Source organism: Aethalodelphis obliquidens, unplaced genomic scaffold (genome assembly GCF_003676395.1).
Source record: "Aethalodelphis obliquidens isolate GAN/ISIS:26980383/991018 unplaced genomic scaffold, ASM367639v1 scaffold5, whole genome shotgun sequence".
In the NCBI taxonomy this organism is placed as follows: Eukaryota; Metazoa; Chordata; class Mammalia; order Artiodactyla; family Delphinidae; genus Aethalodelphis; species Aethalodelphis obliquidens.
The window spans coordinates 37,609,955-37,625,575 of NW_020837949.1; the positions used below are offsets into that span (position 1 = coordinate 37,609,955).

General features: G+C 36.8%; 1 protein-coding gene across 1 annotated transcript in view; it reads left to right on the plus strand.

The window, feature by feature from the left end:
- The window catches only part of IMMP2L (inner mitochondrial membrane peptidase subunit 2), a 902,508-nt gene that overhangs the window by 318,953 nt on the left and 567,934 nt on the right, over nt 1-15,621 (plus strand). The gene's annotated exons all lie outside the window — the stretch shown is intronic.

A 15,621-nucleotide genomic window follows, 5' to 3' on the forward strand; every position in this document is an offset into this window, starting at 1 on the left:
ACAGTGTGTTATGAGAGAGGCAGCAACTCACCTGACAATGAGCAAGCAGGGAAGGCTTCATTGGGGAAGTAAAATTGCGCAGAGATCTGATGGATGCTGAAGAGTTATTTAGCTCCATCAAGATTTGGGAGAAAGGCTATGTACATGTAGTTAGCCCTCTGTATCCACAGATTTTGTATCTGGGGATAAGGAAGGCTGACTGTACCGTGTCATTTTATATAACAGACTGGAGATTTGCGAATTTCAGTGTCCATGAGTGGTCCTGGAACCAATCCCCCCACAGATACTGAAGGAGGACTGTATCCTAAGGAGGGAACGAACTGGCCTTTTTGGAAGAACCAAAGAAAACCTGTGTGGTAGTTAGAGTAAAGGCTAAAGTTATGCAAGATGGGGTTTGCCATTTGACAATTTTCATTTCCAAGCATGAAGTGAAGTTTGCTAAGCTTTCATGCATTGTTTATAGTAGTAGGAAATATGTGATGGTGTAAATATCAGAATAATTTACCTTAACCATTTGAAAAATGGAGACAGCTTCGTGTTATGTTAGATGTCAGTTTTTAAATACTTGGAAAGGTAGACAGACCAAGTAATTTGATTGCTATAGGACTTGTGAACAATTCTTGGTTTTAGTTTTATAAATATTTTTCCTTGGGTTTTGCATGTACACCCATACACCACTTATTTAGCTGTTTTTCTTTTAAGGAAATCTTGTATTGTTTATTAAAGTGTTTAAGAAAATCTCTATCAAAATTTTTATTTACCTACCATATTATCTTTAAAAAGGCAGGGTGGAGTTAATTTCCTCATTTGCTTTGTGTGTTATCTTCTTGCAAAATGAAAACCCAAAGTCTTTTTCCAGATTACTGTTTTAAACTAAAGTAAAACATAAGACATACTAACCTATGGGTTTTTGGATGTGTACGAATGTGATTCTTTCAGGGACAGTGTGATCCTTGAAATAGCAATGTAACCTAAATATTTTATTAAAGAGCTGCTGCAAGTGAGCATATGTTTTGTTTGTGACTAGTATAATTCCTTTTGTATGTCACCATCCAAAACTATTAACTCCTTTATTATGATATTTATTATTATAGAAGATTCCAGTTGCATTCTTTGTTAAACTAACTCCTCTTAAGTTCTGCCTTGTGGTACCAAGTGTTGTCTTGTTTTTGTCCCTTAAGGTGACTTGAAATTCTTTGTTGCTTTGGTGCAAAATGTAAATATATTCTCTCTTTATTCCTTCCAAACTCCAATATATTACTAGTTGACTAATCTGATAAAGTGGTTAAGGAGAATATGTTTATTGGTTAACGCTATTGTCTTGTACCTTGATTAATTCTTTCACTATTTTAAAACCAAAGGAATAACAAATGAAATAGAATATTACTGTGAGTTGAACGTAAGCGATCTAAAATCTGTATATATTTCATAACTTTTTCTTAATTTACGTTTCTTAAGTACTGTTTTAGGCTAGATATATTATCTTAAAAAATGGCATTTTTGCCATTCTGCTATCCTATCTGATTGCTGTGCCGAATTCCTCGTCTGAGCTCCAGACATCTGCATCTAATTATCTGCCTGACATCTCCACCTGTATATCTCAAAGGCACCTGAAACTCAGCATCATTGCAGACTGGACCAGGTTCTCTGCCAGTGTTTTCTATCTTAGTGAAGAAAACCACAACACATCCAGTTGTGTAAGCGCCATGTCTCAAATTTATCCTTGAAACCTCTTGCTACCTCATTCCTCACATTGCTTCCACCACAAAGATCTATTGATCTTATGTTCATCCACTGCCGTCCATCTCCAGTGACATTATCTGAGTCCAGGACGACTACAAGCATTGATTAACCTGTGTCTCTTCATCTACTCAGCTTCATATAACCTTTTGTCCCACTTGATCCAAAGTGATCTTTTGAAAATTCAAGTTTACTATCATGTGAATAGCCTTCATTATCTTCACTTATTTCAAGATGAAGACCATAGTTATTAAGGTAGCCTAAATGTCCCCATAAAGTCTGTTATCTGCCTGCCTCTCTAGCCTCACCCTCCCCATTTTCATGTAACATTTGAAATAAAATAATGTATGCAAAAAAACCTATAAGTTGTAAAACAAACAAACAAAAACACCAAAAACCAAACCAAACAAAAAACTGAACAACCACGAATCTGCCCCCCAACTTAAAACTCACTGCATCTCCCTGTGGGTGCCTCTTCATTATCTTTATTATCATTATGTCTTCCTGCTGAGATGTAAACACTATCCTGATATTTGCATTTTTATAAACCTTTGCTTTACAAAAACAAATAGCATGATCTGAGAGAGAGTGAGAGAGAGATTGATTTTCCTTACTTAGAGATTTCCCTTACCAGCAGTGCATTAAAACTGTTTTGTTAGTGAGTCTACTTGTATGACCATTGAAGGTCTCCTCAAGAGTTAGTCCCTATGTCACCTGAGGTGAAAGTCTTTTTCAGATTCCTTTACTTACTTAGCTGTCTATATTCCAGCTTCGTTGACTGTTAATTTTTGTTCCTTGGTGATCGCTCGTTTTTCCCTTCCTCCAATCCCTGCCCATCATAGGGATTCTGTTGCTTTTGTCGGACCTCGCCTGCTCCCTGTTAACATCTGCCCATTCTTTTTTTTTTGTTTTTTTTTGTTTGTTTGTTTCTTGCGGTACGCGGGCCTCTCACTGTTGTGGCCTCTCCCGTTGCGGAGCACAGGCTCCGGACTCGCAGGCTCAGCGGCCATGGCTCACGGGCCCAGCCGCTCCGCGGCATGTGGGATCTTCCCAGACTGGGGCACGAACCCGTGTCCCCTGCATCGGCAGGCGGACTCTCAACCACTGCGCCACCAGGGAAGCCCAACATCTGCCCATTCTTTACTCCCAACTCAAGCATTTCTTTTCCAAATAAAACTTTCTTTGTCCCCCTTCCTCAATAACCCCAAGCCCAAGTCAGTTTCCTTTGTTCCAGATATTCCTAGGTCTGCATTTCCTTTCTTTAGATTGTACCTTATTTTGTAATTGCATAGTTGGTAATGTGTTTGATTACTGCCTCTCTCTCTCTCTCTCTCTCTCTCTCCCGCACCCACTCACTAAACTGAGGAAGGGGTATCATAGCATTATAATATCTTTAGGGCTTGACACAGAGCTTGGCATCTGAGTGGTGCACAGCAATTACTTAGTGAAAAAAGAAAAAAATGAAGAAATGAATGAGTCAACGTAACTCTACCTCAGCCTGAAGTTTCCTGTAAAACAGAGCTAGCATTGTCCCACATTCATTTTCTTTCAAGATAAGCTATGAAGTTTAAGGTTTCCTGAAATTATACAACACTTTTATAATATATTAATAGTGTCATCAAAACTATTTTAAAAATAAGGGTAAAATAAGTATTTGATCTCGTTGATCTTTCTTCTGCATTTCTTTGCTTTTCAATCTCTTTATTCCTCAGATCCCTATGTGATCTAGAGTATGGACGACCTTGCTAATGTTTGAGTTGATATCAGACCTCAGCAGGTACTTGTGAAGTGAAGAAGTGAATTATTTACAAGAAACCATCCTTCACGTGTATTAAATTGGTTGTAGAATGATCCGGTGTTGAAGAATACTGAGCACCAGGTACCCCACTTTCATCATTAAAACAATGCCCTCAGCACACCTTTCTCTTTCCTATGCCATCGTAACAAATAAAGACCTTGTTACTTCATCAACTCATTACCGTTTGGTTTCTATTTGGTGAAATCTAAAGAGATCTTCTGTGGTTATGGTTAGAAATTTATTAAAACATGCAAATCCCTGTTTCATAAAACTCAAAATAAACCATACGCTAGCCATCCTACACTATCCAGGGTCCTTTTTGGAATTACATCTAAGAGCTGAGAAAATGTAACACAGAGATTTTTACCAAAGCTTACATAATCTTCAGTTCTTTACGTTTGGGCTTTTTCTGAGCATTTCTGCAATGTAACATTTCCTGTATATTTAGACATAGTAAATGAAAAAATGCTTCTGATTGAACCTTATCAAACATTTGCCTTTGAAATGCAAAAGCCTAGTGCACCCTAATGGCATGGAGTATTCTAATATATGCAATAATTCCTTTTCTCTTTTAGTCAAACACCCTGGAAATTCCTCATTAAATCCTATTTTATCCCTCATTGAGGTCATTCCCCGTGATAAATTAAGCACTTAAATGACACATGTTATCCTAGAAAGATGGAAGATGGCTGGGAGGGGCCTGGGGTGAGGTGATACGAGAGCATTTGGAACACGTGTAGCATATTCAGCAGGACCTTTCCTATCAGAAACCAGGGAGGATTTCAACTCTAAGAAGAAGTGGTTTCCTTGATTGCCTGACTGTAATGTTCATAGCCAGAGCTGATAAAATCATAGCTGGTACATATGTATCACTATCCTAACCCGTAGTTTAGATGCTTTTAATAATTGCAGTATTTGAAGTACAAACTACTAGGTATAAAATGAATAATATTGTAACTCAACTCTATTCTTCAATATAAAAAGGGAAAGGATTCTTAAAAAATAATGTTCAGTATTTTCTTTGAAACAGAAATTAAGCATTGCTTAAATCAATAGTTTTTTTTAAGAATGAGACATGTAATTATTAAGAATTGATTTTGTTTCCATTGGAATATATCTGTCATCAATTTGGAGAGAAATTATTTTATTATTTATTTATTTATTTGCGGTACGCGGGCCTCTCACTGCCGTGGCCTCTCCTGCTGCGGAGCACAGGCTCCAGACGCGCAGGCTTAGCGGCCATGGCTCACGGGCCCAGCCGCTCCGCGGCATGTGGGATCTTCCCAGACCGGGGCACGAACCCGTGTTCCCTGCATCAGCAGGTGGACTCTCAACCACTGCGCCACCAGGGAAGCCCGAGAGAAATTATTTTATAATAAAGGTGACTGAGTAGAAGAACTGAAGGTTTGTGTACTGTTGGTGTGTTGGCAAGTTGTTAGTATTTCAGATATATGACAAATAAGGGCTTAGTGTGACATTAATAGTAGGTAATTAAAAGAAAAACTGGCATTGCTAGTGCTTGTAGACTTACCTGTTTTGTACTTTAATGCTTACTGTTATGTCTTGGTCATTTTTGAAAGGTATAAATTATTTTACCTTTTGTTTTTACATATATCCATATTTTTTACAATGTAATAAATAAATAAAATGCCTCTTTCCTAAAATGGCTAGTACTTACTTTTTTTTTTTTTTTTTGCTTACACACTGAGAAGCAACTTTATTAAATGGGGTTCCATGTTTGTTTTCTTTCATCAGGTTCCAGAAATCCTATTAATTTTAGAAATCTACAGCTGATCTTTTTTTTTTTAACATCTTTATTGGAGTATAATTGCTTTACAATGGTATGTTAGTTTCAGCTTCACAACAAAATGAATCAGTTATATATATACATATATTCCCATATCTCTTCCCGCTTGCGTCTCCCTCCCTCCCACCCTCCCTATCCCACCCCTCCAGGCGGTCACAAAGCACCGAGCTGATCTCCCTGTGCTATGCGGCTGCTTCCCACTAGCTATCTACCTTACGTTTATTCAGGAGAAGAGAATTATTTTGTTTTCAATAAAGTTTTTTTTATAAAGTGCAAAGATGAAACTATTTCAACAGCAGATAATCTCTTAATGAGAGGATTCCTGGTTAACCCAAAGAAGCCAATCCTCACATTATTTCTGATAGATTTCTGTGGCCTAGGGTTATATTTCAATAGAAGTGGTTTAGGAATCTCTACATGCTGTTGAAACCAAAATTTGTCATGTTAGGCTCTCTAATAAATACAACTAATAAGAAAACAGGTTAATAGTAGAAAGAAAATTTCAAAGTATTGATTCACTTGAAATGTTATAAATACTAATCTGGATTAACTTTAAAATGGTCTATGATGTGATTTTTTTTTCTTGTATGTGCTAGAATTCTGCTTATAAGAATGCTTTATTGTTAACATATTTAAATGTAAAGAGATATGTATTGACAAACATACACACTCATCATCAGATGTCTGTTGCATGCTTGCAGTATTAAAAGTGATTCATTCCTGACTTATGCAGAATTATGAGAGCAGCCTTATTGAAGGTTTCTATTCAGTTTTTGTCTTTTTAGGCAGTGACTTTATAGACACATATATGCTTTGGGATTCCTTTTTACCATTGTCCTTAGAGACTGGCAAAGGAAGTTGTAGGTAGATATGGTTTTGTTCAGAACAGGTTTCTAATATGCATTTTTTCCTCTTGGGTGCTAAAAAAAAAAAAAAAAACAAAAAAAACCTGGCTCTTACAGTAAGCCTAAAAGAAAACAGGTAGAAAGCGTATGATATATCCCACTTCCTTCTTTGCTTATTGATTTTTGGGAACATATGTTGACCAGAGGCAGAAAGTTTGTGGTCTCTTAACATAATGATTTGGGGAGCAACTGAAATGTAGAAAAAAGGGAAGAAGACAAAGAAGCAATGTTAATGGAATAATGCAGAATAGTGTGAGAAAATGCACACTGGTCTAAATGGAGTACTGCTGAGAAGGAAATAGTGGTGTGGCTCTTTGTACCTTGAAACTGGCAGTAGTGTCTGGTGAGAGCTGCTTTCTGTGCTACCAATGCCAGAGAAAAGATGTCTGGAACCTTTGAATGCTGCTTGCTCACCTCATCTCTCCTTCCCCTCCCTTTTTTCCATGTCAACATTTTCTGTGTGCTCATTTGCCCTCTCATCTATTACATTCCTTTTTTATCCTGACCCCTCCCATTTCATCAGGGATATCAATTCACCAGTCAACTAACCCTTGGAAGTTGGCGTTTTCCAGTCATTTCCTCTCCACTGATTATTGTCTTCACACATATCTTGACCCATATCTTGCTCATGTGGTTCTATGTAGTCCTGTTCCTTCTGTCCCATCACAGTATTGCTCTATTATTTCCTTTTCTTTGTAGCCTATTTTCTAAAAGAATGTTACAATGCTGTGGACTCAGATATCACATGTGATCATGCCCTTTCTGGAAAATGAACCAAAGATCATAACCAAAATTTGCCTGCTTTTTTTTGTTGGCAGAGTTAAAATTTCTTCCTTCACATTTCATTTACTTTATATTTAGCTAGAATTATGTTGATATAAAATGAAATTGTACCCTAACCTTCCTGTTACTGTGATAATCAAGTTGATCATCATATACCAGGAGTTCAAAGAGCAGCATTGATCAAATAACTGAATGGCTCTTAACTAGCTGTTTGATGTTGGATTCCCTAGAAGCTGATGCTAAGATGAGGATTTATTTGCAAATAATAAAGTGAGAAACGAGTTAGGGAGTAATAAATGGGAAAGGCAGGACTGGGAAGGGAAAGAAGGGGTGTAATTTCAGGCAAAATCTATCCAAGTGCAGCTGAAGTTTAAAATTTCATGGAAGTTCTGTAGTATGAATTATGCCACTGTTCCAACCCAAGTTAAATGAACTGGACATTTATACTTCTATACCTGTCAACCACTGACTAAGGACCACAGGACTACAGGGTAAGGGAAGGTAGATGCTTGCCACAGTTGGACAAAAGGGCTCTAGTTAGCCTTAGGACAGAACAACATTTATGAGTGCTATTTTTTGAAGCAAAATTACGCTGAAGTGTAAGAGGCACAATATGTACTATAATGTGCACAGGTCTTGTTGAAGAATTGTGATAGAATTAGATAATTTCTTTTCCTTTCCACTCCATAACTCTGCTCCTTTCTACATCATTTTCTTTTCTTGTCTTTTCTTTGGTTGCAACCCATTTCATTGATTGATTAGAGAAGGGAGGAGTATTTTCATAGCGCTATTGGATAACTGTGGACATTCTTCTTTAGTAATATACCGAAATTCAACAAGTGGTAATTGCTTAAAGATTAGTTAGTTATAAACATATTAATGAATTTTTTGTATTTTGTTATTTTAAAATCCATTGATCTACCATGCACTTTGAACAAACACTTTACCCAGGCATAATACTGTAACATCAACTGTTGGTCATTTCGAAAATGTTAATTCACTGAGTTTCATAGATTTTCCAAATGTTGATGCATTTCATTATACAGCATAAACAAATCCCATTTGTTAATATTACCACAGATCTAATCAGAAAAAATTGCACTGGGAAGCTTTTATGCTCCCAGAGGCCATTAGAAGTTTTTCAAATTTCTAGAAGATTTACCTCCCTCATTTTTGCAAAATACCTGCCCAATACCCAAGTCTGAAAAGTTGTAGGTTGTCTGTCAGTTGTTCCTTCAAGTAAAAATGGTGTTGCATGAAAAAAGTTGCTAGTTCAGCTGGCAACTAAAAAAAAAAACCACACAGGTGTGCTGCTCCTTGAAACACCTCTTACAGTTTAGTATGTAGCAATTGCTTTGTTTTTATTTACCATTTTATCACACAATAAAAAAAATTGAATCAAGGGTTGAGATATAACAGAATTAAGATTTTTTTACTGCTTCATCAAGGGCATTCTTAAATGAGACAAGCTTTGTTTGTTTCTTTTAAGGCATGCAAGTATGTGGCAGTGAAGAGTATAATGACAACTAATACAGTTTGCTGCCATGGCATTGACTTGTGCTAAGGCACCAGCAATTCTCCCATCAGTGCTTTTGCACCACACGGCAAAAAGGCAAATAACATCTTAATATTATTATGAAAATAATTTTGCCATCATGAATTCTTGGAAGGTTCTCAGGGACCCTAGGAGTCCATTGAGCAAACTTAATGAACCACTGCTTTAAGGAAAGCAACAACTCTTGGCATTCTTCACCTTGCCACCCCCTTTCAGCTAGTGTCCATTTTAATCTTTACACACAAATTGCAATCAGCAATTAGTCCTTAAGTAATTTTGGAAGAGAGTACTTCAGATACCTTCCTTCAACTTCCTTGTGTACTCCAACTTTGAACAAAGTTCCATACTAAAATATCATTAGCAGTTGTTTATTTTCTCTTGGAGATTTTCTTGTAGCAGTCTACTCACTCACATACAAACCATAGCTTGCTGAAACTACCAAATTAATTTTCCTTATCTGTTTCTGAGAATTTTATTGTATTCATTTTGCAAGGATATTTTTTGTTCTGAAAGGATCAGAATAATGACAATCACACTTTGTGGTTTTTGAATGCTTTATCTTTCACAAAGCACTTCTGCATGTGTCATCTCTTTCAGGCCTAACACCAATCCTGGGAGGTTGGCAGGACGTTGTCATTATCTCCGCATGAGTAATCCCAGGTTGAGAGAGGGGATGTGGGTTGCTTAAGGCCACAAGGAATGAGTGGCAGAACAAAACTAAGATGCTCTGTTTTCGATCTCCAGTTTCCTCCACTGTAGAGCACTGTTTCTTTTCTTGTAACAATTTAAAAGGCATTTCATACTTTTCTCCCTGGTCTATGCAGCACATTTCTATTATCATTTATGTCATACGATGCCTGCACAGGCTGACTTTGATAAAAATACTGTGCAGCTGAAGAAATGGTGACTGCCATAGGCACTGTGGTCTCAATGGAGGCCTGATGCTGCTCAGAATTCTGCTGTAACCATGAAGGTCAATGCCTCTTTAACCTTAATAAATATCAGCCAACCCAGGTATGAAATTTTCACCTGCAAGGGAAACCTCAGAACACAATCAGTCAATGTGAGGCAAAACAGTACAGAGAATGGAGATTTGCTGGGTAATTAAGTATATTACAAAATAAACTTGACTGACTCATCTATAATCATATTCTGGGATTCGTAATACAAAAGGCTGAAGTACATGGTGTGAGTTAATGAAAATGGGTTTTGACGAGTTTACAATAGCAAAGAGTGTTTGCATATTGTAAAAATTAATTAAACATTGGTTTATTATATTTCATTGTGGTCCTCCTTTTTTGGCCAAGAGGGTTGAACTGAGCTTCTCAGCATTCATTTTGTTTAATTAGAACTTTTAAAGTCTTAAAAAAGAATTTGTTAGGTAATATTTTTGAAACACTGCAAATGATAGAGAATAATAATACATATCCATATAGCCACCATCCAGTTTTCTCATATTTTAGCATTTTGCTGTTTGCTTCTTTTCTTACAGAAATAGTGTTATGAGACAACTGAAGCTCTGTCTGTACCCCTCCTAGGTTACACTGGTCACTCCCCAGAGTTAATTATTATTTTGAATTTGCTATTCAGTTTTCATAATGCTTTTTATATTTTGACACATGTATTTGCATTGATAAATATCTAAGATTTTTCGTGTTTTAGTACTTTAAAAATGTGGTATCATTATGTACATTTGGCAATAGCTTTTCCCCTCAACATTGCTTTTGGGATTATTCATTTTAACATGTGTAGCTCTGATTGAGGTATTCAATGCATAGTGTTCATTAATGACTATGCTGTAATTCACGTATACATTCTATGATTGATGGCAATTTAGGTTGCTTCCAATTCTTCCTATATGAAACAGAGTTACAAGAAACATTCTTATATATACTTCCTTGTGTATATGATCAAGAGTTTCTTTAAGGTTTATACCTACAAGTAGAACTGCCCAGTCTGGACCGTATGCTTCTTCAGCTTTACTGAGTACTACTGCCAAATTGTTTTCTTTCTTTTTCTTTTTAATTTGAAAAAAATCAGATTTTACTTTGAAACAATTTTTTAAAATTATTTCATTTTTGGCTGTGTTGGGTCTTCGTTGCTGCGTGTGGGCTTTCTCTAGTTGCGTCGAGTGGGGGCTACTGTTTGTTGTGGTGCGCAGGCTTCTCATCGTGGTGGCTTCTCTTGTTGCAGAGCACGGGCTCTAGATGCACAGGCTTCAGTAGTTGTGGCTGGCGGGCTCTAGAGTGCAGGCTCAGTAGTTGTGGCGCATGGGCTTAGTTGCTCCGCGGCATGTAGGATCTTCCTGGACCAGGGCTTGAACCCATGTCCCCTGCATTGGCAGGTGGATTCTTAACCACTGTGCCACCAGGGAAGTCTGAAACAATTTTTACTTATAGAAAAGTTGTAACTATAGTACAAAAACATGCTCACAAACCATTTACACAGATTAAAAAATGTTAACATTTTGTCCAGATCTTAACATTTTGTCTTTATATTGTGTGTGTGTGTATAAAGTATTTTTTTCCCCACCAGAAGTATTTGAGAGTGGGTTGCTTTGACAATGTCTCTTCACCCTTTAATCTTTCAGTGTGTCTTTCTTAGAACTGGGAACCTTCTCTTACATAACCACAGTACAGTTATCAAGTCTAGTTTAACACTGAAAATACTTGTATCTAATCTGCAGTCCGTACTGCAACGTTGTCAGTTGTCCCAATAATGTCCTTATAGCAGTCCTCCCCCGCACCCCTCAGTCAAGGATGACATTGCGTTTACCTTTCACATCTCTTTAGGCTTTTTTAATCTGGACGATTCTTTAGCTTTTCTTGATCTTTTGTGACATTGATGTTTCTAAAGAATAGAGGAAGTTAAAAGTTTCTCAATTTGTGTTTATCCAGTGTTTTCTCATGATTAGATTCAGATTATGCAGTTTTGGCTGGAATAAAACTAATGTTTTAGTGATGATGTATCCTTCTTAAGGATTAATCATTAGTATTAATAGAATTAACTATTTTGGGATGCTTTTGACATTTTAATTGACTAACTAAAACTCTTAGCTCTTTTTTTTGATATATATATATAAATATATATAAATGGAATTCAGATTCATATATATATTTTATATATATATATATATATATATATATATCTCCATGTGTATATAAATGGAAATCTGTTATTCAGGCTGGTAGTGCTAAATTAGCTTTTTTTCCCTGACCCAAGTAGCAAATACCTTGGAGAATTTCAGTGTTTAGTAAGCGTTGTTACTTTCCCCCCTATGAATAGCACTTTATGACATAGGCTAAACTAGACAAATATGCAGTGTTATGTGGATCATTATGCAATAAAGCTGCTAAAGTCACATGGGTAGTAAAGTTTGATAGTCTCAAGCCTGTGAAGCACATATCATGTAGACATTTTAAACATAAAGCTTTAATAGGAATAGGAAAGCCACTTAAACCATTGTTTAGTTGCATATAAGTTGTTCTTCTGGACTTCTTTCATTTTTAATAAAAATTAAAAGTATTATTGTTGGTATTATTTTGATTATTTGTTTCAAGAGTCATTCAGTTTCTCTACCATATTTACTTTTTTCCTTTGGAAATTAATAAGCAATTTATAGGGAAATACTTTGAGATGTTTTAAATATCCTGCTTGTAATTAAAGCTTTTCCCCTTAGATTTAGCATCTATTGATCATGCTTGCCTGAATCGTGTTTTACTACCATAGTTGGAAAATTGTGATTTTCTAACTGAATTATTCCTTTGTTCTTTCTATACATAGTAACGTAGTTCTTTAGTTGAACTTGAATAAATACTTGTGAGCATGAATTCTTAGTCTAAATATTAGATTCAGGATTTATTTTGTGAAATTTCTTTTCCTATTAGCCATTTGTTGACTTCTGAGAATAGAAGTTAAAATGGTATTCCCATTGCCGGAATCAATCTAGAGCTACTCTGAGATCACTTATTGATTAATTTATACCTCACTTCTATTAGGGATTAAAGAAAACTTTTCAAATTAAACACAATAAAACAGGACAAAAAAGGTAAAAATCATGATTAACTTAGTGGTACCGTTTAATCATTATAGTTGAACATTGAGTTCAGATCATAGAAAATAGGCAGCTAAGCCAAAGAGACAACCATATAAAATTAGATGTGATTTCACTGTTTCATAAGACAAAGCATCTTATAAGAGCTTAATAAAATATATAAGCAAGAATAGAAGCTCACTTAATTTGAATAACATATAACTTAATTTCATGTCACCAGGAGGGCTAATTTTTGTGTTGTGCTAGCTCTATTTATTGAAAATTTATGCACTGGTAAAAACAATAGCTCCAACCAGTGCAGACTTACTTAGAACTTTTGTTTCACACTTAGGGTCCTGGGTCTCAATTCCAGAGATTCTGGTTCATTAGGTCTTGAGAAGGGCCTGGGAACATCACAGGTGATCCTAAGCTCACACTATGAGAAACAGTACCTCAAAGAAAAACGCAAAAGTTGTGATTTTATTGTGATCAAGTCAGTATTGCAGACTTTATAAAGAGGCTTGTAAAATTCTTACAGTAGTCTCATATTTATAGTATAATAACTTTTAGAAATTCCTATTAATGAATACCTTGGGGTAGTAAGTAAACAGCTAAATAGCTAAACTGAACCATTAGAGCATACACCAGTAGTCGATTTAGTAAGTCAGTAGTATAGTCTTTTACCACTCCAACCTAATACCCATACTTCCTTAGTATTTTCATAACCTCCTTATTTTTTCATTTGTTTATTAACTTCGTTAGTTTTAGTGGCTTAACATACATGGCTTTTTAACTTGTGTACATTTTCCAAGTTGTAGAAGTGTTTGTTATTTCACCTTTTTTTGTTTTTGTGGTACGCGGGCCTCTCACCGTTGCGGCCTCTCCCATTGCGGAGCACAGGCTCCGGACGCACAGGCTCAGTGGCCATGGCTCACAGGCCCAGCCGCTCCACGGCATGTGGGATCTTCCCGGACTGGGGCACAAACCCGTGTCCCCTGCATCGGCAGGCGGACTCTCAACCACTGCGCCACCAGGGAAGCCCTGTTATTTCACCTTTTAAGCAGAACCTTAGGTGTTTGTTTGTTTGTTTTTTAATATTCATTATTTTGTATTAGAAGAGACGGCCACCGATTTCCAAGATTTATTACTCTTTTGCGATAACTGGCTTTAGCCAGGGGCCAAGATTTCAGAACTGTTCATAGGAAAGTAATTTCCACTGGTGTCATTGCTAACTAAGTGAGTGACTTTGACATACATAGCTCTGGCCTACAACTGGTCAGCCTGAAATAATCAGAAACAACAACTATTTTAGTAACACTGAATACCAACCTTACAGTTTATAAAGTAGATTTATTGGAGATCTTCCATCAGCAGAGACTTTCACAATGGCTTTTGGGTTAATGAAAATATTTTAGGTATAACTGAATGTATAAGCCTTGGACTGTTTTTTGATTTCTCTTAAGACTGTATGGGAGACATTTTATTTGTTGCCTGGGATTTATTGCTACAGTTCTCTTGAACACTGTAATGGAAACAACTGATAAAACTTCTGAAAACATGCTGAAAGTTTACCCCTTTGTTTTATTAAATGTAGCAAATGTAGCATATAATAATAGCACTGGTACATGCATTCTTCATTTGCAGCTCTTTCAGGAGGAAGACATATATTTTCATAAGAAATGTGACATTTATAAGGATTGTACAGCTTAAAAGGTGTGCACAGAAATTGTTAAGACTTGTAAAACATTGGTTTACCATGCCTGGTTGATGACCTGTTCAAGACAACTTTAGAACAGGAGCAGTGACTTAGTTCCCAGCTTGGAACATTTGTTTATATTCTGGTGTTTATAAGATCATAGATGCTAGGCTAAACTATTTTCACATAGGGAAAGGATGACTAAGAGAAAATTCTTATTATTGTGCTTATGATTCAAATTTTCTGTCCACCATAGTCCTTTGAACTTTACTGCTTATAAAAGTACAAAAAGGGGCTCCCCTGGTGGCGCAGTGGTAGAGAGTCCGCCTGCCGATGCGGGGGACACGGGTTCGTGCCCCGGTCCGGGAGGATCCCACGTGCCGCGGAGCGGCTGGGCCCGTGAGCCATGGCTGCTGAGCCTGCGCGTCCGGAGCCTGTGCTCCGCCGCGGGAGAGGCCGCAGCAGTGAGAGGCCCGCGTACCGAAAAAAAAAAAAAGAAAAAAAAAAAAGTTCAAAGAGGCAGTAGCATTTCTGTAGCTCATTATTTTGAAAAGGAAAGTGAGAAATGAAAAATACTGTTGTGTCTCAGCATTCTGAGATCCCGGCCCCAAGAGAAGTACTGAAGACCTTCAATTCATAGTAGAGATCTAAGCATGTCAAAAATATTATATTTAATTTTATATTAAATATATGATTTCCAGAGTATATGGAGAAGGTTGATAATTACACCTCTAATACTTTTTCTGCCTTGTATTACAATTTCATTCATAGTGGTTATTTTTCAGCTTCATGATTTTGAGGTGAAGGGTTTCCTGAAATTATTATAGTTTTATTCTAATTAGATATAGCTGGCTTTGTTGTTGTTTTTAAATGGAAAAAGTAAAGGAAGTAGAACAATTTAGTTACAACTTTGATTCTGATCATTGGACCTTGGTTAGATGTACTTAGCATCCATTTCACTTTGCTTCTTTCACTACAGTACTCCTATTTTCTTCATGCAGCTATTCTGCTCTCTTGTAGGCCAAATGCTTCAGGAGAAGCTGAGCCCTATCCCAGCTCCAGGAGTGGGATTGATTTGTCTAAAGCAAACACCAATTTTTGTACCTCTAAAAGTTTCGTCTGAGAAAGGTCAGGTGAACACTTAAGCCTACTGATGCTAAGTGCAGTGCTCCTGGCGCCTTTTTGGAAGTCCTCCTAATCTTCACCTGGACACCTTCCAAAACTGATTCCCTTTCTCTCCTGCTGGGCTACTGGCTGCATCCCAATACCAGAGGGAAAACTAGCTTTATGATAAACATTCATTG